A 26,961-nucleotide genomic window follows, 5' to 3' on the forward strand; every position below is an offset into this window, starting at 1 on the left:
TCATCAAGTTCTAATGGGCCAAGTTCTGATAATTCTGGGAACTCCAATTTTGAAGGATCCAACTCAGAGAGCATAATTTCAGGGGGAGCATCAGAAAAGGTTGATGAAGACAGCATGGATCATGGGGGAGCATCCAGTTCTAGAGAAAACCTTCCATCTGCAAGGAAGTGGACTAAAGCACATACACTTGACTTAATTATTGGAAATCCTGATGCAGGTGTCAGAACTAGAACAGCTACATCAAATAAATGTCTCTATCACTCTTTTCTTTCTCAGACTGAACCAAAGAAAGTGGAAGAAGCTCTTCAAGATACTGATTGGGTGCAAGCAATGCAGGAAGAGTTAAATGAATTTGAAAGAAATAAAGTCTGGACTCTGGTGCCAAGACCAAAGAACAGATCTGTAGTTGGTACAAAGTGGGTGTTCAGAAACAAAACTGATAGTGATGGCATAATTACAAGGAATAAAGCAAGGCTGGTTGCAAAAGGATATTCTCAACAGGAGGGAATTGATTATGATGAAACATTTGCACCAGTTGCTAGATTGGAAGCCATAAGGATATTTTTGGCTTATGCTGCTCACAAAAAGTTTATAGTCTTTCAAATGGATGTAAAAAGTGCTTTTCATAATGAAGAATTGGAAGAAGAAGTATATGTTGAACAACCTCCAGGTTTTGTAGATTCAAAATTTCCTAATCATGTCTATAGACTTGACAAAGCACTTTATGGCCTTAAGCAAGCTCCAAGAGCATGGTATGAGATATTAGCTCAGTTTTTTCTGGAAAGTGGATTTAACAGAGGGACTATTGACAAAACACTGTTTTATCTCAACCAGGGAAAGGACTTACTTTTGGTGCAAAAATATGTTGATGATATCATTTTTGGTTCTACAAATGATAGACTTTGTAAAAGGTTTGCCAAGCTAATGCAGTCAAGATATCAAATGAGTATGATGGGAGAACTTAGCTATTTTTTGGGCCTTCAAATCAAGCAGAATGAAGAAGGAAATTTTATTTGTCAATCTAAGTACACCAGAAATTTGTTGAAGAAATTTGGAATGCAAGATTGTTCAAGTGCATCCACTCATATGGCCACTGCAACAAAATTGGATAAGGATACTGGTACATCAGTAGATATTACTGATTACAGAGGTATGATTGGCTCACTACTCTATCTAACTGCAAGTAGACCTGATATCATGTAAGCTACCTGTCTTTGTGTAAGATTTCAAGCAGATCCAAGAGAACCTCACTTAACAGATGTGAAGAGAATTTTCAAATACCTTAAGGGTACAGCTGATCTGGGATTGTGGTATCCTAGAGAATCAGACTTTAAGCTAATAGGTTACTCTTATGCAGATTTTGCAGGATGCAAAATTGACAGGAAAAGCACAAGTGGAAGCTGTCAATTTCTTGGAGGCAGATTAGTTTCTTGGTTTAGCAAGAAACAGAAGTCAATTTCCACATCAACTGCAGAAGCAGAGTACATTGCTGCAGGAAGCTGTTGTGCACAGATTTTTTGGATGAAGAATCAGTTACTGGATTATGGGTTAATATATTCTACAATCCCTATTTACTGTGATAATCAAAGTGCTATTGCTATGACAGGTAATCCAGTTCAACACTCAATGACAAAGCACATCAGCATTAGGTACCACTTCATAAGGGAACATGTGGATGAAGGTACAGTGGAATTGCATTTTGTTCTAACAGATCAACAACTAGCAGATATCTTCACAAAACCATTATGTGAAGCAACCTTTACAAGATTGGTAAATGAACTTGGAATGGTTTCAGGTTTTTTTCTAAATCTGCTTAGTTTATGTTCTGATACATCAGACTTTATGATCAGTATTTACAGATATTACTATCTTTGTGAATTCTGTGCCTAAATTGAAAATTTGCTTAAATGCTGATTGTTGTCTGATGTGTATTTCTAAACTCTGATAGTGATATGAATGTTTCTGTGACTATTCAATCCAATGAGGATAATTATGCTAGATGCTGAACTAGTAGTCTTTAATATACTAAAGATCCCATGTCTGAAGTAATTGTTAATGTGGAAATCTCTTAACACAAGCAAATTCTGATATTGAGCTTAGTTGAAGTTTACTTTGTGTATCTTATTACTAAGTCAAAAACTAGAATAGTTCTTCTTATCTGTTAAGTTCTGATGTTAGTAAATCTGATGGATGTACTAAGTGCTGATAAGCCTCACTTATCAATAGAAAAGAAAAGAAATAAAAATCAGGTACTCCTTTGAGATCTAGAGTAAAAAATGTGGAAGGGAAGACCCAAGTGCATTACTGGTATTAAGTAATATGCATTAGAAAAGCAAAATAAAGTTTTCTTGGTGACTTTTCACATTCTCTGATTACTGGGGAAATGCTCTGATAATAGCATAAATTCTGATAAGCAGTTGTGACTCACTTACACTGAGAAGCCACTATAAAAAGGAATTTCAAAAGATGCATAAAATGAGCACAAAATAGTTGAGGTGGACTCGTGCATGAACTCATTCTATAGTAGACTTCAGAATAATGATAGATTTTAAGCAAAGTTCTTAGTTATGCCTTATTTCTAAGATGTACTGAAGTGAATCAGACTTTACTCTTTGTCTGATATTTAGTTTAATGTACACACATACACTCCATATGAATGATGAAAATTACTGTGGTGATAAATGTTATTTTGGATGAACTATTTAAGTGTTAGTTACATAAATTCTGAGGACAAGTTCTGATGATTAAGTTCTGATGTACCCATATCAGTATTTGTGTGAAGAATTACAGGAATAAACATTTACTTTTTAAGTTAAGAAGCCATATTCTGATGACTTTTAAATTCTGATAATAATCAAGTTCTGATGTTGACGTGGCAGTTATTATTTACTTGGTTTATTTTTGGTCATTACCTCAACGGTCACATTTTTTTTTAGAATATTGGTTTATGTGAGATAAAGCAGTAATAATCATTTGTTTAGTGGGAACAGTTTTTTTTAAAACTGAACGTGCAAAGTCATAATTGCTTATTTACCGTGCCCATTAACTTTTGCCTTAACTGCTGCATGTTTGACAGGTGTAAAGGTCTGTTCCCTCCTCATTAACTGTTGTAACGTGGGTTGTCTAAGTAAAAGAGATAAAAGATTTTCAAATCTTTTATTCATATTTTTATTCTATTTCACTCTCTCTTTTTTCTTGTTCTCTCACATTTTCTGACGGTTCACTATACAGACATTTCAACAAACACCTTTCAGGCAAACAAGTTTCTCACTTATTTCTGATGGCGCCCAAGGATTTAATTATTGATGGAGCCAAGTTTGTACCAAATACCTATGCTGCAATCTTGAACAAGGATGAAGCTCCATCAGATTTGCACTTTGTGCAAGATTTCTTAGCAAATAGTGAGATTGGGTATGCTTTGACCCAACCTCAAACCATTTCAAGCCAACAAGTACTGATGTTTTGGCGGACTGGGATTTTTTATGATGGTGGTGCTACTGGTACTCCAAGCATCGTATTTGAAGTAAATGATGTTGAACATGTAGTTACTCCTCGGGCAGTTCGCAAAGCTCTCCACTTACCAAAAGGTTGTGCATTCTCAACAGTGGAGGACCCTGTTCTACAGCAGCTTATGGCCAGTTTGGGTTATGAGAAAAGTCTGGGAAAGCTTGGACAACTGAAAAGAGCAAATATCTGGAAAGAATGGAGCTTTTTCTTTGATTGCATCACTAAGGCATTCGCCAATAAATGCTCCAACTTTGATGTTATTCCAATCATGAGTCAGCAAATCGGGTATGCTCTTATTCATCAAACTCACTTTGATTTTGTAAGTGCTGTGCTAGGTTTCATAGGGGATAGGATGACAGAGGATAGGAATGTAGTATACTTTGCTAGATTTTGTCAGCTTATATATACTTTTTGTTGTGCTGATGAACCCCAACCTACCACTGATTTAATTCCACCCTTTAAGCTTGCAAAAAGGGCTTTTAATGATTTGTTAAATACTGACATTAAGAAATAAGTGGTTAGACCCTTACAAATACCTCAGTTAGTGAAACAGATACTGGTAAATGCTGATCCTCAAACCTACACATCTATTTACCTTGATGTTCAACCCACATCTCAGCCACCACAACAGCCATCAGAACATACCACATCTACACAAACACCTCAAACTTCTCAACATCAACCTACTCAACCCTCAATCAGGACATATTTCAAACCATCACAGTCATCGCAATCTCAACCTTCAGTACATCCTGTGAAGCCTTCATCTTCCAAACCCAAGAGGACTAAGACAGTACCTCAGACTCAACAGAAGAGAAGGAAACTTGTTCTGAGAGATGAGTCAGACAATGAGGAATAGGTTCCCATGTCTGAACCTATTGTAGTAGAAGCTGAGAAGATCTCTTCTCAGAAAGACACTGTAACTGGGAGTTCTAGGACTCTCAAAAGGCTTAGAAAGCTAAATCCTGATGATAAAGCTCCTACAGTGTCTCCACCCTTGAAGAAAATAAAAAAGCAAAGAGCTCACAGGGACACAGTTGAGTCAGAATCAGAAGATGAGAAAGCAGCTAAGGAAGGGGGTCAGTAATCTCTGATCCCAACATAACCAATTGTTAATGAATCACTTCCTTCAGCACAAACAGAAACTGCTCAAGCCAGAGTGCCTACTCCTCCAGTGTCACCTATAATTGAACAAGTACATACTGATGACCCAGGTACAAGTGCTGAGATTGATATTCATAACTTGATTGTGCCTGAGGTTTTGTACTTAGAAGCTCCACCAACTCATATCACTCCACCAACAACACCAATTTTAGATGTTGATTTTAATGAAGATATTCCAACTACACCAATTCTGAATCTGGATGATGAAAATCAGATTTTAGGTGGGCATCAAGGTTTGGCTGTTGATCAGAACTTAGTTGGAGATCAGCACTTAGAGGATGATGTTGAAGCCTCAATAGCCTCTCATACTATTCTTTTATCAGAGGATGCTGATGATGCTGATTTTATAAGTTCTGATGTTGCTAATGTAGATGCTGATGAAGCTGTTCCATCAGGACATGCACCTCAACAAACTCCAAACAAAGCTGAATTAATCAAGAAGTTTTTTAGAGAGGATGCACCAGTACCTTGGAGTGAAACTCCTAGAGGAAGGGAGTGGACTAAGGAATGGAACAAAGTTGATTTTGTTCCTTCTTCAACCATACTTGCTGAGCACTTGACCAAAGCTGATGAGATGCTAGTCAATGATGATTTCAAGACATAGCTCAGAGTTACTGAACTAAGTACAAGGCACCTTCAAGTTCAACAATCTGTAACTCAGGCCAAGGTAGACAAGATTCAAGAATCCATAAATCAGCAAGATATGCTTGTCAAGCTAGACAAGAAAAGGTTTTTCAAACCTACCTTTGACAGAATTGAGTATATTGAGAAAACTCAGGAGAAGCAACAGGCTCAGATTGATGAAATTTTGAAGAATCAAGCTTCTCATCAAAATCAACTCAATAAGATCCAATCCTTAGTGGAATTGCTTGTCTCTCTTCTTTTACCTGCTGATGTCAAAAAGGGGGAGAAAGTAATTAAGTCCAAATGCAAAACTGTTAAGATACTGAAGGGAAAGGATGATGAAAAAGATGACCAGGGAAACTATGGAATGGGTGGAGGTCATGGTCAAGGTAAAGGTTTTTCATTTCATCAAGCAAAACTGGAACTACAAGTCAAAGAACAAGTTCTGATACTGGGAGAAGAATAAGTTCTGATACTGGTAAAAGGATAAGTTCTGATGAACATCTGGAACTTGATGAGGAAATTTCAAGAAAGTTATTTCTGAAAGAAAATCCAGGAATGGACTTTGAGAGTCTAAAGGAAGAAGAAGCTAGAGTTAAGTTAGAAAAAGTCAACTCCAAATCTAAAGCTTCTGTTGTTGAAAAGAAACTTCCTAAGGCTAAAGGCATTATGATAAAAGAGAGGAAAAATCCTAAGGCAACTAAAGCCAAATCACAAGTGGAGATAGATCCAAGGTTCAAGGGCAAAGAAAAAGTTGATGAACCTGTAAAGGTTTATGTGCCATTCATGGATGAAGAAATATCTGATGGAGATGCTAGTCTTACTCTGATAAAAAGGAAGATTTCTCAAACAACCTCTGACATGGCTCATGTTGTTCAGAGTCAAGATATAGTAAGTTCTGATATGACAGTGAAGCAAGCAACCTCTGACATATCTCAAGTTGGCTTGATATCAGCAGATAAGGAAAAGGAAACCTCTGACATTGCTCATGTTAAACCTTCAAAGTTACGCCTACCAGGATTCACCAAAGCTAAACAGATTCAATCCTTGAAGACTGCAACAAGTGGTTTTGAAGCAAGAGTTGTTACAGGAAAAGAAGTCAAAGATAAATCTGGATTGGGTAGTGCTGATGAAAGAAAAATACAAAAAACAACCAATGATCCAACTTCTTTAAGTGAACCAGGTGTTGGAGCAACTCATGAAAGATTGAATCAGCTTGAATCTGTACAGATGGTTTACCATACATTTTTGAAAGAACACATCTTGTTATATTTTATGACAGATGGAAGGGTATACCATATTAGGCAGAATGTTATACCACTGAAGTATTTTAAGGAACTGGAACATGTTCTATTCTTAATTCAAGTGAAGATTAGATTAACAGATAGTGCTGCAAATTATTTGAAGACTCAAATTCAAAGACAGAAGAAGCTTTACTCTGTAAAGTCTGACAGCACATACTATCCCAAGTACAAAGATTATAAAGGTGATATTGTCGAGATGAAGCCTAACTCTGCTAAGATTATAACTACTTTCCTGGGTTATAAGGCTGTGGAATTCAACCTTGAGTCTGACAAGGCATATTTAATCAGACTAGATCAGGATATAAGGAAAGCTAGAATAAATGATCTCAGGGCTACTGTCTTTCAAATTGGTGAAGATACAGTTGAATTGAAGAATGCTAAAAGGAGGATGGTTAATGAACTTGAATATGCTGAGAGATGTTTGTTAAAGAACTATCTAAGAACAACTCCTGATATCAAAGAGATCAGTAATTGAAGCCAAGTCAAAGATCTACAACTGCTTAAATTCTGATGTGTATACAGACTGAAGCTGTCATCAGACCTTGAGGATGGTAAAGCTACAAGGACTGTAAGTTGTAGTTATCTAGTCAATTTTTCATGCATTTGTACTTAATATTTTTGACATCAACAAATATCTGTTAAACTTGTATATTATGCTAATTTACAAGTTGGGGGAGATTGTTAGATATATTTGATAATGTCATGACTAATATGATTTGTGTTTAGTTTTCAGATCTTACTTAACAGGACAAATCAGTACTTATACTGAAGTCAGAACTTAAGTTGTCAGAACTTAAGTTATCAGGAGATATTTATCAGGAGATATTTATCAGGAGATAATATCAGGACTTAAGGAGATTTTCAGATAAGGAAGGAGGCTGATTGAAAGGAAAGAAGATCAAGACAAACGCAAGAAGAGATATGCACGAAGAAGGAATTCTATAAAGAATAGAATACTTGGAAGAAAAGATAACTAGTTGATATATTTTAGGAAGCAGAATTATATTCCATATCAATTAGAATTTATCTTGTAATTGTGTAGTATATAAACAAAGCCATAGGGTTTACACTATATGTGTTATCATAATCGAAGTTATTATTCATTGTAACCCTAGCAGCTCTCGTGATAAGTTGTTCATCACTGAGAGAGGACAGTTCCATATTGTAACAGAGTTTATTGTTAGACCTAATTGGATCAAATTGGACTAAGAGTATTTTAAGAAGGGTCAAAGTTAGACCTAATTGAAGAATTTTGATAGTGAGAAGTGGAATTAAAACTTGTAAAGATTTTTGTATGGCCTAGAAAGGCCTAGTAATATTGAAATGAGGGGAAAGTGGTTATTATTCTGCTCAAGATATAAAGAGGAGACGCAAAGAGACGGGTGTGTGTTGAGTCTAAGTGGGAAATTCAATAGATGGACAATGAGTGAAATGATAGAGTGTATGTAAAGTTGAGTTCGATTATTAGAGGTAACGTCTGCGAATATGTTAGAATGTTAGTTCTCGATGGTGACGATTGGGCAAAGTTGGACAAGGCATCAGGTTGTGTCAAGCTAAATGGAACTTAAAATGATATCAAGATGGGCCAGACTTCTCATGAACGATAACGCCTATGATAAAATCTTATGAAGAGATTATGAGTTAATGTTCATCGATTGCTAAAGATACGAAAAAGAAGATATGTGGCGAACAGTGATTTGCTGAAGCGGAGCGGGAATTTGAGAAGAACTTGACAATATATTTCTTCAACTAAAGGTTATTTTGATTGTTTTTCTTTATCAGTGAAGTATTATGATATTTGTTCAACTAAAAGTTTGGATGATATTCATCTATAAAAGTTTTGATAAATGAGATCTTCTATATCTTGAATGATGAGATGACATTGGTATTGATTCCTTGTGTGAATTTGGAAATAAAGATGTGTGATAAAAGCTTGATTATGAAAGTGATTTTCAATTTCTTGAAGAATTCTCTTGAAATTTCTTTAATCTGATTGGGATGAACAACCCTAATAATAGGGGGACAATAGGTATACATGTATGTGTGATAGGAGCTAGATGGGACACCATCACTTGTTTGTGTTGTGACAACAAGAAGGTTAACAACCTTTAGTAGTGTCTTAATTTGGGCACACAACACCAAGTTCGTTAGATCATGTTGATCACTCAGTCATTCCTTTATTCAAATGAAACCGATCTTGAGAACATCTTGTTCTATGGTCAAAATTCTGAAAGATTGATTCTGGGAAATGAATTATGCATTTACAAAAGCCTTAAGATTCTCATTCCTTTAAATTTGAAGGTATGCCAAGGTTGATCAAAAGTGACTAACGATACGATATTACGACGCGTGTAGTAGAATATTTATATATATATATATACATCTTATTTCTCTTTGCTGATTCCGAGGTCGGAATCCTTATAAGGGGGTAGGATGTAATATCCCAGATTTTTAAATTTGTGTCAGTCTATAAATCTTGTGATTTACCTTAAGCGAATATTAGTATGACAATATGAATAGTCTGCATGTGCTTGTTATGTGAAGTAGTATAGATTAAACCAATATTGGCACCCTCTTTCTTTCTGTGATTCTGAGGATGGAATCCGCTTAAGGAGGTTAGATAATATTGACCCGGACTTTTCAAAATTTGTTTATTATTATAAAATTATTTTTCTTAAAAAGAAAGGAATAAAATTTAATACTTTATTCCAGTTTAAATAGTTTTCAAAATTTTATATTTAAATTCCGGGTTATTGTATTGTCGATGTGTAAATTTCTTTCTAAACTACAGTTTATATATTGTTTCTAAAATCTGGATTTATTGGTTATGCGAGTATAAGTGTTAAGTGATTAAGTGGTACATATGGTTTCGATCGTATGATTAGTTGGGATAATTTATGAATATTATGCAAGTATATGTGAAATTCCTGTGAAATTATATGTGAACAATTTTCTAAAATTACGGTTTATATGTGCCAGAATTGTGAATTTTGATTATTAATATTCTCAAAATGGAGTCATATATTATTTAGATATTTTATAAGTGAATTATTGATTTTTATATGATTTTATAAATCATTTGCGGAATTATTCGATAATTTTCTTAATTAATTATTAATTATTTATGATTATTCGGAATCCCGCAACTTCAATGGTGTGGGGAATCTACAAACTGAAATATTTCTAAAAAATGATTTCTAGACTAATTTGATAATTCTGAGCACTTTTCGTGTTTGGAATTTTTCGATCCGGTGTACGGTTTTAGCTGCAACGATTCCATGTCGGTTATAAGGGTATTAAAATATTATTTTATCGTCTCGATATACGTGTAATCTCGATAATATCGTTATACAAGATATTTTGATTAAAACATTATCTTATCTTCTCATAGTACGAGCAATACTATCTTCTCTTCTCGTAGTATGTGTAATATTATCTTATCCTCTCGTAGAACGTGCAATACTATCTTATCCTCTTGTAGTACGTGCAACCAAAAGCGATGAGCCCCAAAATTGTATTTAAAAACCCAGTTTTGATGTTTATCCTAAAAACAGTACCAAATTGGATCGGTTTTTTTTATTCTTAGCTATTAAGTATTGGATTTTTGTATCCGCCATGATCCAACGAGGTCCTAATTTACTTCATTTTATACAGATAAACACAAATATACAGTAAAATTTCATAATTATCCAAAGAAAATAGTAAGTGTTCTTCGAATTCTTCATAATAAATTAAGGATTTGAAAGGGTTATCGAACTCCGATTTTGGCGTGCAAGTAGTCGAATCAAAGCTCTTGACAAGTACAATCAAGTTTTATAATCTGTACAACTGCAGAATCATCAAGATCTGGACAAGACGTGCAATGTCAAAGACGAACAGAAGGTCAAATGGCGTCACAAAGAGAATAAGGAATAAGTCGAGAAAGCAGCGATGTGCTGTAAATAGATTATAGTCAGAGGTTATTGGGGAGTTGATATGCATAGATTGTGAAGTATGAAGTTTGAGACTGGGCTGTGAGTTGAGAATTGAATTTAAGAAAGGCTAAAAAATGAGTTGCTCAAGTTCGATAGCATTTGAGGCTAAGGCTGTGCGAAGAATATGAGTGGTTAAGTTATCCAGAGGTTAAAGAAGGTATCCAAGGATTTTGATAAAGAATGTTCAAGTTAAGGTTATTTATTAAGAGTGAGTTGTAAATCAGGTTTATAAATAACTAGTAATGATTCTTCTTATCGAAGATGACTTGAAGTTGTAAAATATTTTGTTTATTAATAATAGTGGTTGGTTTTAATTTTAATGTTGTAACCTGTACGAGATCCTGTTTTAAGGGGATTAAACTGTTTTCTTTTAAAAAAAATCATATGTTTAAGTTTTTAAATTCTTTAGTTTTTATTATCTTTTTAAAAATACATGATTTCAAAAGTGTTTTAAAAAGTGGTTTTGGTGTGATGATGTCAAATATAGACCCCCAGATTTGAGGGACGTCACACTCACCCCTCACACTTTATGGATCAATGTCTGCCAGATGCTCAAGCCCAACCAACCACTATTAATGATCTTTTGGTTGAGAAACTTGCAGGCCTAGACAATATTACCCAACAACTCCTCACTATAGATATGCTGTGACAGCCTCAACCCCGGGGTCAGGAGTTAACGTCACGAATAACATTAACAACAAACATAATACAACCCAACTCATTATTTATACAACATAAACATGACCCCCTTACTAAGATCTTTTTCAGGCTTAAGTATGACTTAGGTTACATATCTATTACAACCAAACTTATTAAACAAGTCTAACACAACTAAATAATTACAGCAACTCAACATACCACATCTAGTCTAACACAACTACCTCAGAGGAACCTGGTACGGAAGGAACTGGAACTCTGCCCTGGCCACGACAGAAAGGTCTCCTAGACATCTGATACGTATAAATAAAACATTTTGCAAGGGTGAGCAATCAATTGCTCAACAGTACCAATATATGAATAACAAGTAAAATAGTTTATGATAAACAATTATAAGAACAGAAATCATAACTTGTCACAAGAACAAGTAAAACAGGTATAAACAGGATATCACCAACTAGCATGTTCTGTAAAACAATAACATCAGTTGTGAGCTGTATAAATACCAGAATCCAATTTTAGCATGCTATTTTCATTTCCAAATCAACTGTTCCATTACAAGAACCACAAAACCATCTGTTCCGTTACGGGAACCACAAAACCAAAATCATATATATATTGGACGAATCCTAGGGATAGCTGTTCATTCTATCCCACCACAAACCTGTTCCGTAATTCAGAGACTAGCTAGGTCTCTGCCACGCTGGACTAAGTGGTTCAAATAGGGCACACAACCGAATTAGCCACTTATGCAAACCAACTAGGCCATTACGGGCCTCTTACACAACCATCCAATATCGTATCCATATTATCCAGTTTCCAAAACCACTTATACATGTATCTTTTTAAAATAATTATATCACAACAGACTTTTCAAAACCCTTTCCAATTTTATTCATAATTTAGAGATGGGCGTTTTCAGAAGTTACTTTCCCCAAAACGTAATTTAAACAAATATTTTCAAATACAGGGGATAAGTAACTTAAAACGTTATGTTCCATTACGCAATTTAAATTAACAGTTAATCATATATTACTGAATTAAAAAAGATTTTTCACGGGTACTTTCCTTGTAGAGCTTTACAACTATTACTAGTTGACTTTAGACCGACTTGGGCGCTCGGGCTTTATCATCTAACTATTACATTATATTTTAACTAATACTGGTTAATTATACTATTATTGTAATACACATAACAATCAGGGTTCATGTCCTCGAAGTTCAGTTCGATATTTATTCTCGGAGAATAAATATACCCGTAATTTCTAGAAAATAGGGTTATTGGATATTTTAAAAAATATTTCACCACAACATGCAATCAGATTTTGTACAATATAATTATGTATCTTCGATCGACATTTCCGATAATTACAAGATACGTTCCCGTATTCTCGAAAATAATTTTTCAATAATCGGGCTCCTTTATTTATCGGACTAACCGTTGAAACATAATCAACGCAATTTCGCAATAACAAAATCCAAATTAATTACGCAATTACCGATTAAATAATTATAAATGCTAATTACGCTTCACACTAATTATACAAAATAATATTTTTAATAATTATAGGACTCAGAATAAAATCATCACTGTCCACGGTCGGCTCGCCAAGGCTCATCACCGACGGCGGTAAAATTCGTGAGTGCCCGATTAATTCGGGTTTCCGACACGAATCCCACCGATTATCTTTACTAATTTCCTGCATGAAAAATCTTTTTATTTCACGAACATTAATCAATTTATTCCCTGCAGAAAATAGAGGTGAAATAATAAAAATATTAAGCCAAACAGCTCACACGCGCACAACACGCATAATCGGAAAAACAAGGCGGCAACAGAACCACACCCACATCACCACACACTCGAATGAACACACACATAAAATTCACACACACAACACACACAATAACACACACGTCGTATATGTATATATATGTAAATATACAGTCAAGCAGCCAAAACCACAGCTACCGAACCCACCGGAATAGGCAGCGGCTAATCAAAAATTGGCCACGGCAAAAAGAGATGCACAGGGAGGGGTCTTACAGGGGAGAGAATCAGGTTAAAGAAAAGAAAAGAGAGGGAGATAGAGAGGTGCGGGAGAGAACAGGGCTTCGAGAGAGATTGAAAAGAGAGGGGCATAGAGACGAGAGAGGAGTGACAGAGGAGGAGGGTGAATGCTTCATATGCGCGTGTGTTTGTTTTTATTTTTATTTTTTTATTTTTTTTAACACAACAATAGCAACATGCCACGTAGCAAACAAAGTTCTGAAAATAAAACACGTAGCAAATGTATTGATATGAACTCCCCTGCAGTCTGGTTCCGCCCCGCTTTCACGATATAGTGAACAAATATGGGAATAGAAATAATCCAAAAAATTACAGAAATAATTTCAACATTCTCGTAATAATTCAAAATTAATAAATTAAAATTTTTATAATTTTTAAATCATTTTTGACTCGCGCATCATAACCGCATTTTATGATTTAGCGAACAAACGTGCGGGTGAATTTAATCCGAAAAAATCTGAAATAATTTTAAAATTCCCGAAATATTCCCAACTTAAGAAAATATGAGTTTCAAAATTTTTGAAGCATTCTGAGATTTAATACTGAATTTACTCATAAATACAATCAGAAAATTATTTAAGGATAAATAATTAATAAAATATTTTTTTCTAAATTTTATAAATTCCTACAAATACTTATTGAAATTATAAAGTCATAAAAATAATTTTAAATATAATTTCTATATTTATGGAAATGATTCCTCAATAAATTCACTTTTAAAAGCAAAAACAAAACAATATGACTCAGCAGTTAATTATACAAATAATTCTCGTACACCCATAAGTCACACACAACTTATATCAAGTACAATAGACTGCTAAAAGAACCATAACATATTTTATTTATTTATTTATTTATCTAATAATTATACTTTAATAATACAAATATACGAGTTGTTATAACCTTCCCCCCTAAAAGATTTTGTCCTCAGAACCTTAACTAATTAAATAAGTGAGGATATTTTTCAAGCATATCTGACTCTAACTCCCAAGTGGACTCTTCCACTCGAGGATTTCTCCAAAGTACTTTCACTATAGGAATCGACTTATTTCTAAGGACTCGCTCTTTACAGTCTAGGATCTGGACTAGTCACTCGACGTAGGACAAATCTGGATGAAGTTCGATTGGCTCATACTTAATGACTTGTCTCGAATCAGGTCTATACCGCTTCAGCAAAGATACGTAGAACACATTATGAATATGTTGCAGCTGCGGCGGCAGTGCTAACTCATAGGCAACTTTACCTACCTTTCCCAATAGTTTGAACGGTCTGATATATCTAGGAATCAGCTTGCCTTTCTGTCAAAACCTAACCAATCCTTTCCAAGGTGACATTTACAACAGTACTAACGACCCTATGTCTATATTCAAGTCCTTTTGATGTAAGTCCATGTTCTTTCTTTGTCTATCCTGAGCTGCTTTTAATCTTTTCCAAATCAGTACCACTGCGTATTTAGTTTGTTGAACTAACTCAGGACCTAACAACTTCTTTTCTCCCACTTTATCCCAATAAAGTGAGGATCTACACTTATGTCCATACAAGGCTTTATAGGGTGGCATTCCTATACTGGCATGATAACTATTATTATAAGAAAACTCAATCAATAGCAAATGATCATCCCGGTTTCCTTTAAAATCCAAAGTACATACTCTCAACATATCCGTTATCGTCTAAATTGTTCTTCAACTTTGACCATCCGTCTGAGGATGATAGGCGATATTCATCTTCAACTTAGTTCCCAAACATTCCTGGAATTTCACCCAAAACCTTGAGTTAAACCTTGGGTCTCGATCCGACACAATCGAAATAGGGACTCAATGTTTTGTCACAATTTTATCCAAATACAAGTCCACTAGCTTATCCAAAGAGTATCTTTCATTAAGGAGGAAATGTGCAGACTTCGTCAACCTATCAACAATTACCCAAATAGCATCATGATTCAATTTCATTGTTGGCAGTCCCACTACAAAATCCATCGCGAGTTCTTCCCATTTCTACTATGGAATCTCTAAGTGTTGTAACAATCCACTTGGTATATGATGTTCTGCTTTTATTGTTTGGCAAGTGCGGCATTTACTAACCCAATCAGCTATTTCCTTTTTCATTCCTGGCCATCAAAAGTCCTTTTCCAGATCTTGGTACATCTTAGTGTTAGGCTTCTCGCAGAATCTCATTCTTCAGCTCAGTCACATTGGGGACCCATATTCTAGAGGAAAACCTAAACATACCTTTGTTATCCTTTTGAGTAAAAATTTCCCTTTCCAGTTAAACTATCTAATCCTTGATCAATTACCTCTTCCGGACACTTCTTAATCTTTTCCATCAGTTAAGGCTGGAATGTAATCTCATATAATTGCTTTTTATCACCTCCTGGTATTCAAACTTCAGTTTCCAACTTTTCCAATTACTTTGCTAACTCTTCAGCAACCTTAAGTACATTCAATCTTTCCAATCTGCACAAAGCATCTGCTACTACATTGGATTTGCTTGGGTGGTAGTTAATGGAATTGTCATAATCCTTAATCAATTCAAACCAGAATTCATACTTTGAAAACTTAGTATACAGTTGCTGCTTTCCCAACCTTCGTAGCGAAATCTCCAGGTGTTCGGCCTGGTCTTCCTCAGTCCTTGAGTTGGATTAGGATGTTATCAATAAATATAATTACGACTTATCCAAGTACTCCTTACACACTCTGTTCATTAAACCTGTAAGGCGACTGGTGCGTTTGTTAATCCAATAACATCACTAGAAACTCGTAATGTCCATATATGGTTCTAAATACAGTCTTTAGTATGTCTTCAGGCTTAATCTTCAACTGATGATAGCCCGATCTTAACTCAATCTTCAAGAAGCAACACGCTCCCTTAAGCTGGTTAAATAAATCATCAATCCTGGGTAGAGGGTACTTATTCTTGATGGTCAACTTATTTAACTCCCGATATCGATACATAATCTCATACTCCCGTCCTTCTCCTTATAAACAACACTGGTGCATCCCACGGGAATACATCTAGTCTGATCACCCCCATATCCATTAACTCCTGCAGTTGCCTAACTAATTTCTTCATTCCCACTGGGCCATACAATATGGAGCCTTTGACACCGGTTTGGCTCCGGGGTACTATACCAATGAGAAATTATATCTCATGATCTGGGGTAATCTTGGTAATTCATCTGGAAAGACTTCCAGGATATCATTTATTACCCGAATTTCTTCCAGCTTAAGTGTTTCCTTCTTCGTATCACTACATGTGGTAGATATGCCTTACATTCCTTTCTTCGCATGATTGAAAGAACTTTTTATCTTACTTCTGTTGGGAACCACGGACTTAGGGAGTTACTACGTTTTACGATAAAGATTACGAAAAGAGGATTACCTTGTTAATGGTTGATTCCACGCTCTTCTATTGTATTCCCAAATTCCCTTGAGCGAAGTGTGGCCTCCGTCTTCTCAAGTTATCCTCTCTTCTTGCTCCTTGGTGGCTACAATATGTTTTCACACAATTGTCAAGCAAGAAGGGAATAAAAATATATATATGCTACAATAGGGACCATGGATAATTAGGTTGGGCCTTCTAATTACATCTTGAGCCTAGCCCAATGTAATTAAATATTAATTTAATCCACTAAAGAATTAATATTTGCACTACCTTTCCTAATACCGTAATTTAATTAATTCGGTTCCAATATTATTTGCTTATTAAATTCCCCATGTTTAAAATATCATATGTCCATTAATTAAATAAATTACTGATAATTTATTTAATTAATATCTTTTATCCTTGATCATCCACTCAACCTTTATTTAATTATACCAGAATAAATTCCACATGCAGGGTTTCACATAATTAAATCTTTTTGAGCTTTCAAGGGGACATCATTAACCCGAATATTATCAGGACATGGATTCCTTCAATAAATAATATCCACCATATATATAATTCCATCACCCAAAATATAATGATATAATTTAAAAGAATTATTTCATATATAAATCAAAGCATGTAAATAATATACACGTGTCAATTACTATTTCTGAATTAAGAACCTAAGCATTAATAATAACATAGAATCTTAGTTCTCCTTCTTAATCAGTATTAAGGGAACAATTATAAATTTGATCATGTTCAATATACACAAAGTATACTAGTATTATTTATTAGTCAATATAAACTAATCTAAATAATACTACAGCCATACCAGTGGATTGTCCAACACCACCTGTGCTGTGAACCTTATTATATTATATAACCGTATTTAACAATCTAATATTCTGTATCCCATTTGATACTAGATTGTTCAGAATATATAATATTAGACAACATGTAAACATTCAAATGATTCTCAAATAAACTGGCCAGAAATAAATGTACATACTTCAAATAAATATTTTCAGTATACACTAACAATCTCCCACTTATACTCAAAATATTCTATGTGTACATTAGTGTTTATTTAATCCACTATTACATAAAAAACTATGTGTCCATCCATCTGACTCCTATCGCTTCCACATGCTTGTCAAAAACCTTGGTTGGCAAGCTCTTTGTGAAAGGATCTGCTCGGTTGTCTTCTGATGTTATGTGAGCCACAACTATATCCCCTCGCTTTACGATTCCTCGTATGAGATGATACTTACGTTCAATATATTTAGCTGCTTTGTGGTCTCGCGGTTCCTTTGAATTTGCCACAGCACCAGTGTTATCACAATACACCGTCAAGCTCCTAGGCAAATTAGGTACCACATCTAAGTCCAAAAGGAAGTTCCTGAACCATACAGCCTCCTTGGCAGCCTCAGAGGCCGCCACGTACTCGGCCTCCATGGTGGAGTCTACAATGCATTTCTGCTTTACACTCCTCCATATAACGGCTCCACCTCCCAAAGTAAAAACATATCCCGAGGTTGATTTCCTCTTATCCCTATCTGATTGGAAATCTGAATCAGTATATTCCAAAGGAAATAGATCTGAGGCCTTGTAAATTAACATATACTCCTTAGTCCTTCTCAGGTACTTGAGTATAGTTTTTACTGCACTCCAATGTTCCTGACCTGGGTTCGACTGATATCTACTAACCATGCCTACAGCAAAGCAGATGTCAGGCCTCGTACATAACATAGCATACATTAAGCTTCCACATGCTGAAGCATAAGGAACTGCTTTCATGCTCTCTATATCCTTAGGTGTCGAAGGACACTGCTTCTTAGATAGAGCAACTCCATGCTTAAAAGGTAAAAAACCTTTCTTGGAGTTCTGCATGTTAAAACGAGCTAATACTTCATCAATGTAAGGCTCTTGAGATAAAGCCAACATCCTTTTTTTGCGATCCCTTATAACTTTGATCCCAAGGATGTATGCCGCTTCACCTAAGTCCTTCATATCAAATTGTTTCAACAACCATGCATTTACTGATGACAACATCTCAACATTGTTTCCAATGAGTAAAATATCATCTACATATAGTACTAGAAAAACCACTACATTACCTTCACTTCTCTTATACACGCACGATTCGCTTGGACTTTGATCAAATCCATATGACTGGACTGCCTGATCAAAATGAATATTCCAGTCTCTAGAAGCTTGTTTAAGTCCATAAATAGACCTCTTAAGCTTACATACCAGATGCTCTTGGCCTTCCTTAATGAATCCTTTTGGTTGCTGCATATAGATGGTTTCTTCAAGACTTCCATTAAGAAAAGCTGTCTTGACATCCATTTGCCAAATCTCATAATCGAGATGAGCTGCTATAGATAAAAGAATACGGATTGACTTAAGCATGACTACCGGTGAAAAGGTTTCCTCATAATCGATACCTTCTTTCTGAGTATACCCTTTCGCAACAAGTCTTGCTTTCCAGGCTTTTACCTTTTTATCTAATCCCCTCTTTTTCTTATAGATCCACTTACATCCAATAGGTTTTATACCTTTGGGTGGTTCCACGAGCTCCCAGACCTGATTAGAATACATTGATTCTATCTCAGATTCCATCGCCTATTGCCAAAGATCTGCATCTTTGTCTTGTACTGCCTCTTCGTATGTACGGGGATCATCATCATGTTCACCAAGGACCAAGTCTGAAGACTCTCCCAAAAACATGAATCTATCAGGCTGTTGAACAACCCTCCCATTACGACGAGGCACTGGTGCAGTATTAGTGACAGGTTGTACATTATGTTGTGGTTGTTCTACTTGTACTACAGCTTCATGGGTATTATTTGTCCCTCCCACTAGTTCCTCTAAAACGACACTACTCATGGGTTTGTGATTCATTATATAGTCCTCCTCCAAGAATCTTACATTGGTGCTAACAATGACATCCCGATTATTCGGACTATAAAATAAATATCCTTTCGTTCCCATGGGGTAGCCTACAAACAACTTTACTTCTGTACGAGATTCTAACTTAGTCGCGTTCTTGTTCAGCACATGTGCTGGACAACCCCATATTCGAATATGTCTTAGACTCGGTTTATCCCCGGTCCACAATTCTAAGGGGGTTTTAGGAACCAACTTAGAAGGTACTAAGTTCAGAAGATAAGCTGCTGTCTCTAAGGCATGTCCCCAAAACGACTTGGGTAAATCCGAATAACTCATCATCGATCTAACACTCTCTAAAAGAGTCTGGTTCCTTCTCTCTGCTACACCATTCTGCTGGGGTGTGCCCGGTGCAGTTAACTGGGATTCTATCCCATTTTCTGATAAATATTCCCTAAATTCTCCAAGCAAGTATTCGCCACCACGATCTGATCGTAGTGACTTGATACTTTTATTAAGTCGCTTCTCCGTTTTAGCTTTGTACTCTTTGAACTTATCAAAGCACTCAGACTTACGCAACAAATAAACGTACACATATCTAGAATAATCATCAATGAAAGTGACAAAATATTCATAACCACCTCTTGCTTGGATATTCATGGGTCCACATAAATCAGAGTGAACCAATTCTAATACTTGTTTGGCTCTATTCCCCTTTTCCTTGAAAGGCCTATTAGTCATTTTACCTTCCAAGCAGGATTCACAAACTGGAAATGGCTCCACTGCCAATGAGCTTAAAGGCCCGTCTACTACCAGTCTTTGAATCCTCCTCAAGTTAATATGACCTAATCTCAAGTGCCAAAGATATGTTTGGTTCAAACTAGAAGGTTCCTTTCTTTTAGTAGAGTTAGAAGATGTGTTGTTCAATTCCCTAAATTGCAGTTGCAGTGCAGGTTGACTAGGATTAATTATATACAAATTGTCTTGCAATGTACCAGAACATATAATTCGTTTATTCATCATAATAGAAATATTACGATCCAAACAAACATTATAACCATCCAAAGCAAGTTTAGAAACCGAAATTAAATTCCTTCTAAAAGAAGGTACATAAAGACAATTGTTCAAAACCAAAATCCTATCAGAACCAAAAGATAAATGAATAACTCCTACTGCAACTACTGCTACTTTCGTAGCATCTCCCATGAACACGTATATCTCACCATCTCTAAGCATTCTGGATAGTTGGAACCCCTGCATATAATTACAAACATGATCAGTGGCTCCTGTATCTACACACCAAGTGCTCGTAGATATAGCCGCTATAAATGTTTCTGTAACTAGAGAAAGAGACATACCAGTATTGTTTGTCTTCTTAGGAAGAGGACAATCCTGTTTCCAGTGACCTGACTGTTTGCATCTGAAGCACTTTCCCTTAGGCTTTTTCACACCACCCTGAACTCCCATTGCCTTCACAGCTTTCTGTGTCTGAGCCTTTTTCTTCTTCTTAATACCTTTCGGTTTAGAGGAAGAACCTTTCTCAGCCACATTCACTTGAACACTCTGCCGAAATAATCCTTCAGCTGCCTGAAGTTCTGTCAGCAGTTCCGCGAGACTATACTGCCTCTTGTTCATGTTGTAATTCAAGCGGAACTGCTCAAAACTCTTGGACAAGCTCATAAGGATAATGTCAATCTGGATTTCCCCGTCAAGTTCAGCACCAAGGATCTCTATCTCATTCAGATGCGACATCATCTTGAGAACATGATCCCTTACAGGTGTGCCTTCAGCCATCTGAGTGTTCATTAAAGCCTTCATGGCTACTTGCCTAGCATCCCTATTCTGATCTCCAAAAAGTTCCTTGAGATTAAAGAGCATATCCGAAGCAGTGGCCATAGACTGATGCTGATGCTGCAAAACACCCGACATTGCTGCCAGAATGTAACATCGCGACATCTCATCAGCCTTAATCCACCGTTTATAATACTCTTTCTCATCTTCAGGAGCATTAGCAGCAGGCTGTTCAGGCTTGGGTTCATAAGTGCAAAACTTGTACTCCTCAGCAGTCAACACAATGTCCAAATTTTGTTTCCATTCAATATAGTTAGGTCCGGTAAGTTTGTTATCCTTAAGTATGGTGAATAGTGGATTAAAGCCCATTTTATCCAGAGAATCATGCATAAAAACATCACATAAATAAGGGTGCATTAATTATTAAGATCTATTGATTCCTCTAACAATTATTAAAATTTAATGCACTAACATATAAACACCATAAGCTTCTGGTACGCCACGATGTGTGACATGTATACCACCTAATTTTGTTTAAATGTTACTTCGGTCCTATTACTAAGTAATATGCCACGTTGGGGTGGACTATATTATTTTTCATAGCTAAGTGTATACCATTATCAAATCTTAAATTATTCGAAATCTATGGAACTTGGTACGCCATGATGGGTGGCGTGTATACCTTCCAATATTCGTAATTTTGCCTTGAATAGAATACTTCAATTCAATATTCATCAATGGTTTGATTTCCAGGTAGTGGAGGAGTCACATCGGTCTCGCTTAAAACCCACAGCCTTACAAGTTCGATGAACCCATTTTTGACAAAATCGCCCCAAATCAGAAATAAAGAAAATCCGTATTTATTCCTTTCAAAATTTATTAATTTAAGAAGTTTGTTCTAGTAATTTCTATAACATTTTAGACACCATAAATTATATCGCACGATGGGTGACGTTTATATAATTTATATTCATCTTTATGTTAAATTACCTACAACCAATAATGGAGACCATGGGATTTAATTTCATATTAATTCCCTCTCCCACTTAGAATTTTTTTTATTAAAATTGAGGAATTTTAAAATTAAATGGGGCCCTATGTTGTTATAATTATGTCTAATCATGCATTCAAAATACACACATAATTTTAGCAACATATAACATTTAATTAAAGCAATAAATAAAATTTATGTCCATGTCGTCCTAATTAAGTTAAACATGCAATTTTAAAAGAATTACACACATAATTAACGACGCATATAATCAATAAATTAAAGCAATAATTAAAATTTAATGGAAAAAATTAAAATAAATTTTCCACTATTATGGCCCTTGAAAAAAAAATCTAGCTCTCAAAAAAAATCTGCCCCAAGCGCGCCCCGACGCCCCCAGCAGCCCCAGCAGCCCCAGCAGTCCCAGCTGCCGCAGCAGCCCCAGCAGTCCCAGCTGCCGTAGCGGCCCCAGCAGGCCCAGCAGCCCCAGCTGCCGCAGCGGCCGCAGCGCGCGCCTGTTGCTTTTCTGTGAGTTTTGTTTTGATTTTGTTCGATCCAAACATCAACAGCAGCCCCTTGTAATCGCACAGCGGAACAAAAAACTACCGGAATTGATTTCTGATCGCACATAACTATTACAAAATACCCGGAACAATTATAAAAAAAATAGATCTAATACAAAACTAATTTTGTAAAATCTATTCTAACACGATCAACCCTCGTGTAAATTACAACCACGATTAAACCACGTGGAAACCAAAATAAAAATTAACCACGATTAAACCACGTGGGATCCAAACATATAATTAAAATATACATGGCCATAATAGTGGATTAACAACCTGCATCAAAACCAATACAAGCAAAACACTATATACACGCATATATAATTACAACATGAACATTATATCATAAAATGTAGAACCCATTACTAGGTTCTGATACCAATTGTTGGGAACCACGGACTTAGGGTGTTACTACGTTTTACGATAAAGATTACGAAAAGAGGATTACCTTGTTAATGGTTGATTCCACGCTCTTCTATTGTATTCCCAAATTCCCTTGAGCGAAGTGTGGCCTCCGTCTTCTCAAGTTATCCTCTCTTCTTGCTCCTTGGTGGCTACAATATGTTTTCACACAATTGCCAAGCAAGAAGAGAATAAGAATATATATAGGCTACAATAGGGACCATGGATAATTAGGTTGGACCTTCTAATTACATCTTGTGTCTAGCCCAATGTAATTAAATATTAATTCAATCCACTAAAGAATTAATATTTGCACTACATTTCCTAATACCGTAATTTAATTAATTCGGTTCCAATATTATTTGCTTATTAAATTCCCCATGTTTAAAATATCATATGTCCATTAATTAAATAAATTACTGATAATTTATTTAATTAATATCTTTTATCCTTGATCATCCACTCAACCTTTATTTAATTATGCCAGAATAAATTCCACCTGCAGGGTTTCACATAATTAAATCTTTTTGAGCTTTCAAGGGGACATCATTAACCCGAATATTATCAGGACATGGATTCCTTCAATAAATAATATCCACCATGTATATAATTCCATCACCCAAAATATAATGATATAATTCAAAAGAATTATTTCATATATAAATCAAAGCATGTAAATAATATACACGTGTCAATTACTATTTCCGGATTAAGAACCTAAGCATTAATAATAACATAGAATGTTAGTTCTCCTTCTTAATCAGTATTAAGGGAACAATTCTAAATTTGATCTTGTTCAATATACACAAAGTATACTAGTATTATTTATTAGTCAATATAAACTAATCTAAATAATACTACAGCCATACCAGTGGATTGTCCAACACCACCTGTGCTGTGAACCTTATTATATTATATAACCGTATTTAACAATCTAATATTCTGTATCCCATTTGATACTAGATTGTTCACAATATATAATATTAGACAACATGTAACCATTCAAATGATTCTCAAATAAACTGGCCAGAAATAAATGTACATACTTCAAATAAATATTTTCAGTATACACTAACAGCTTCTGCTCTTGAAATCTCACCTTAATATTGGCTTCCAGAAATATTACAATTTGCTTCTTCTGGAAATCAATATCTGCCTTATGACGGGATAACCAATCTATTCATAAGATTATATTAATTTCTCCTAACTCAGAAGGTATTAGGTTGGTTGTAAAAGAATGTCCTATGATTTCCATAGGGCATTTAGGACAGAACTGATTTACTGGTACTTAATCTTGATTAGCCACTTTTATAATTAAGGGTTCATTTAAATATTTCAACATCAAATCCAATCAATACTTTAATAGGTATGAAATTAAGGAGGAGTGTAACTGCGACCACATCAGAATCCTGAGCAGTTGATCTTTTAGTCATCTTGAAAGTCCTAGCCTTGGGTGTACTGGATGTTAGAACTTTTAATGCACTACCTCCCATACTATCTTGAGAAACACTCCTACAGCTCCTAGCAATATGTCTAACCTTACCACAGTTATAACAAGTAACTGCAGGTTTCTCTGAGTTGCACTCTGATACGTAATGACCTTCCTGACCACATCTGAAACATTAAACATTCCCTTTGCATTGACCATTGTGACCCTTACCACACAACTTACAATCCACCATCGGCTTGACTGGCTTGGTTGAAGTGGAAGCAGCTAAACGGGCACTAGGCCTAGCCTGAGGAAAATTTTGTCTCCCGAATCTTCTATTCCTATTCCTTCTAAATCGCTTCTAAAACTTTAGACTGGATTCTCCTTGATCTTGTTTTTCTTCTACAACACCCAATTTTAGTTTCTTATTTCCTTTTTCTCTAGCGGTCAATTTCTGGAAGGATTTAAAATAAACGGTATGGTTCACTCCTTGATGTTGTTACTGCAACAGTTGTTGCTGCAACAGTAGTTGCTACTGCTGAATCTGTTGGATTACTGTTGATTTGTTGTTATTGCTGGCACAACAAATCTAGAATTTCATCTATAGTTGGACCCTCAGCAAAACTACAACTATTTCCTTTAGACTAGGTAGCTTTCTTGGGTGGCATTTTCTTGAAATATAGCAGTGGATTTATTCAAAAACATAACAAGAATGTATGATTGAAAATATCACCGTTTAAACGGTGCACCTGTATCAGGAAAATGCTGCCCAATCAAAATACCCATGTCTTTATTATCAGGGTCCATTTATAAAAGATATCTAGATTAACAACATTCACAACAATAGCAACAATGACAGTAACAGAATCAACAACAGTGCAGGAAAACTGGAATATAAAGATACTAAATATCATAGTATAGCTTCTCAATACAACAGCTAAACTAATCCGATATACAACAAAATTGGGCTGGCTATATCCGCCACAAGCTACATAGGCAAACTAGTAACTGAATCAAACTTAAGGAATCATGGATCCTACTGGCACCCTAGTCCAAGTTTCAACCAACCATCCCTCTAAAGGCATTTCCCATCACCTGCAAATGACTCGTCCACCACTGAATTAACTTTTCTAAGACTGTAATCTTCTCTAATGGATCCCGAATCCTCTCTGCTGCCTTTATTCTGAAATAGCAACCTGATATAGAACTTTTATTCCTCCTGACAGAAAACTTTTGCTTTCTTTCTATAACTAGGACCGTTTAACTACAGAGGTTACTGATTGATTCATTGTCGTGGAATATCTAATGGAATTTTGAAATGAAGGAATCAATTATAAAGGAAGGAAAGGTGAAGAAGATATTGATATGACTGAGAGCAACCATACAAGTACATAAGATGGCCAATCTTAGTACCATATAGTTTACAACACATAATTTGGTGGTGTCCCACCTGACCTTTTTGTCATAGAGACAAATAGTCAAATCATATGCATTGTCTACCCCAATCAACCGATTTAATTAGTTAGGAAAAAAACAATGTTTAAATAAAAAAATTAATGGATAGGAAGGGGAATCTGGTTTATGATAAAATCAACACAAACTTGGGTTTGCTTACTTCGAGTTTAATTTTCTTACGGGAAAACAAACAACTTATTAGGCGATAGACAATCACTCTGAAAACAAAATATGTTCCAAGAAATGCCTATAAAGGTTCAAGATATAAACAACAGTATTGATCCACATACACGACAAAACTTGGCTGTCATAGCAGTCGCCGACTACTATCATAACATATTATCTGAACTCACCGTGGTCACACACTCGGTCCAGCAACATTACTAGTCATGGAACAAATGACAGGTGGGGTTGGCACTGGCGTCTCTCCAATCAAGACATCAAGGGTCCGTGCAAAATCTGAACTCTCATGATCAGACTCGTTCTCTCGAGAGGGAGAACTAGAAACCTCTATCGGACATTGCCAGTCATAAATATATACGAGGGAGACATACTAAAATTTAGGGCAGTTCCCGACAAACCTCAATAGACGCTAGGGTTACGCCTTCAAAACCCTTGACTAAATTCTTAGACTCGTTCCTCTATATGAGTTGCTGACTCACACCTTTATATAAACTTTTCTACATTCTTTTGACTCTTCTCCTAACCTAAATCAGGAACTTAAACATGTAGCTCTGATACCAACCTGTGACAACCTCAACCCCGAG

This window comes from Apium graveolens, chromosome 5 (assembly GCF_009905375.1).
Source record: "Apium graveolens cultivar Ventura chromosome 5, ASM990537v1, whole genome shotgun sequence".
NCBI classification, from domain to species: domain Eukaryota; kingdom Viridiplantae; phylum Streptophyta; class Magnoliopsida; order Apiales; family Apiaceae; genus Apium; species Apium graveolens.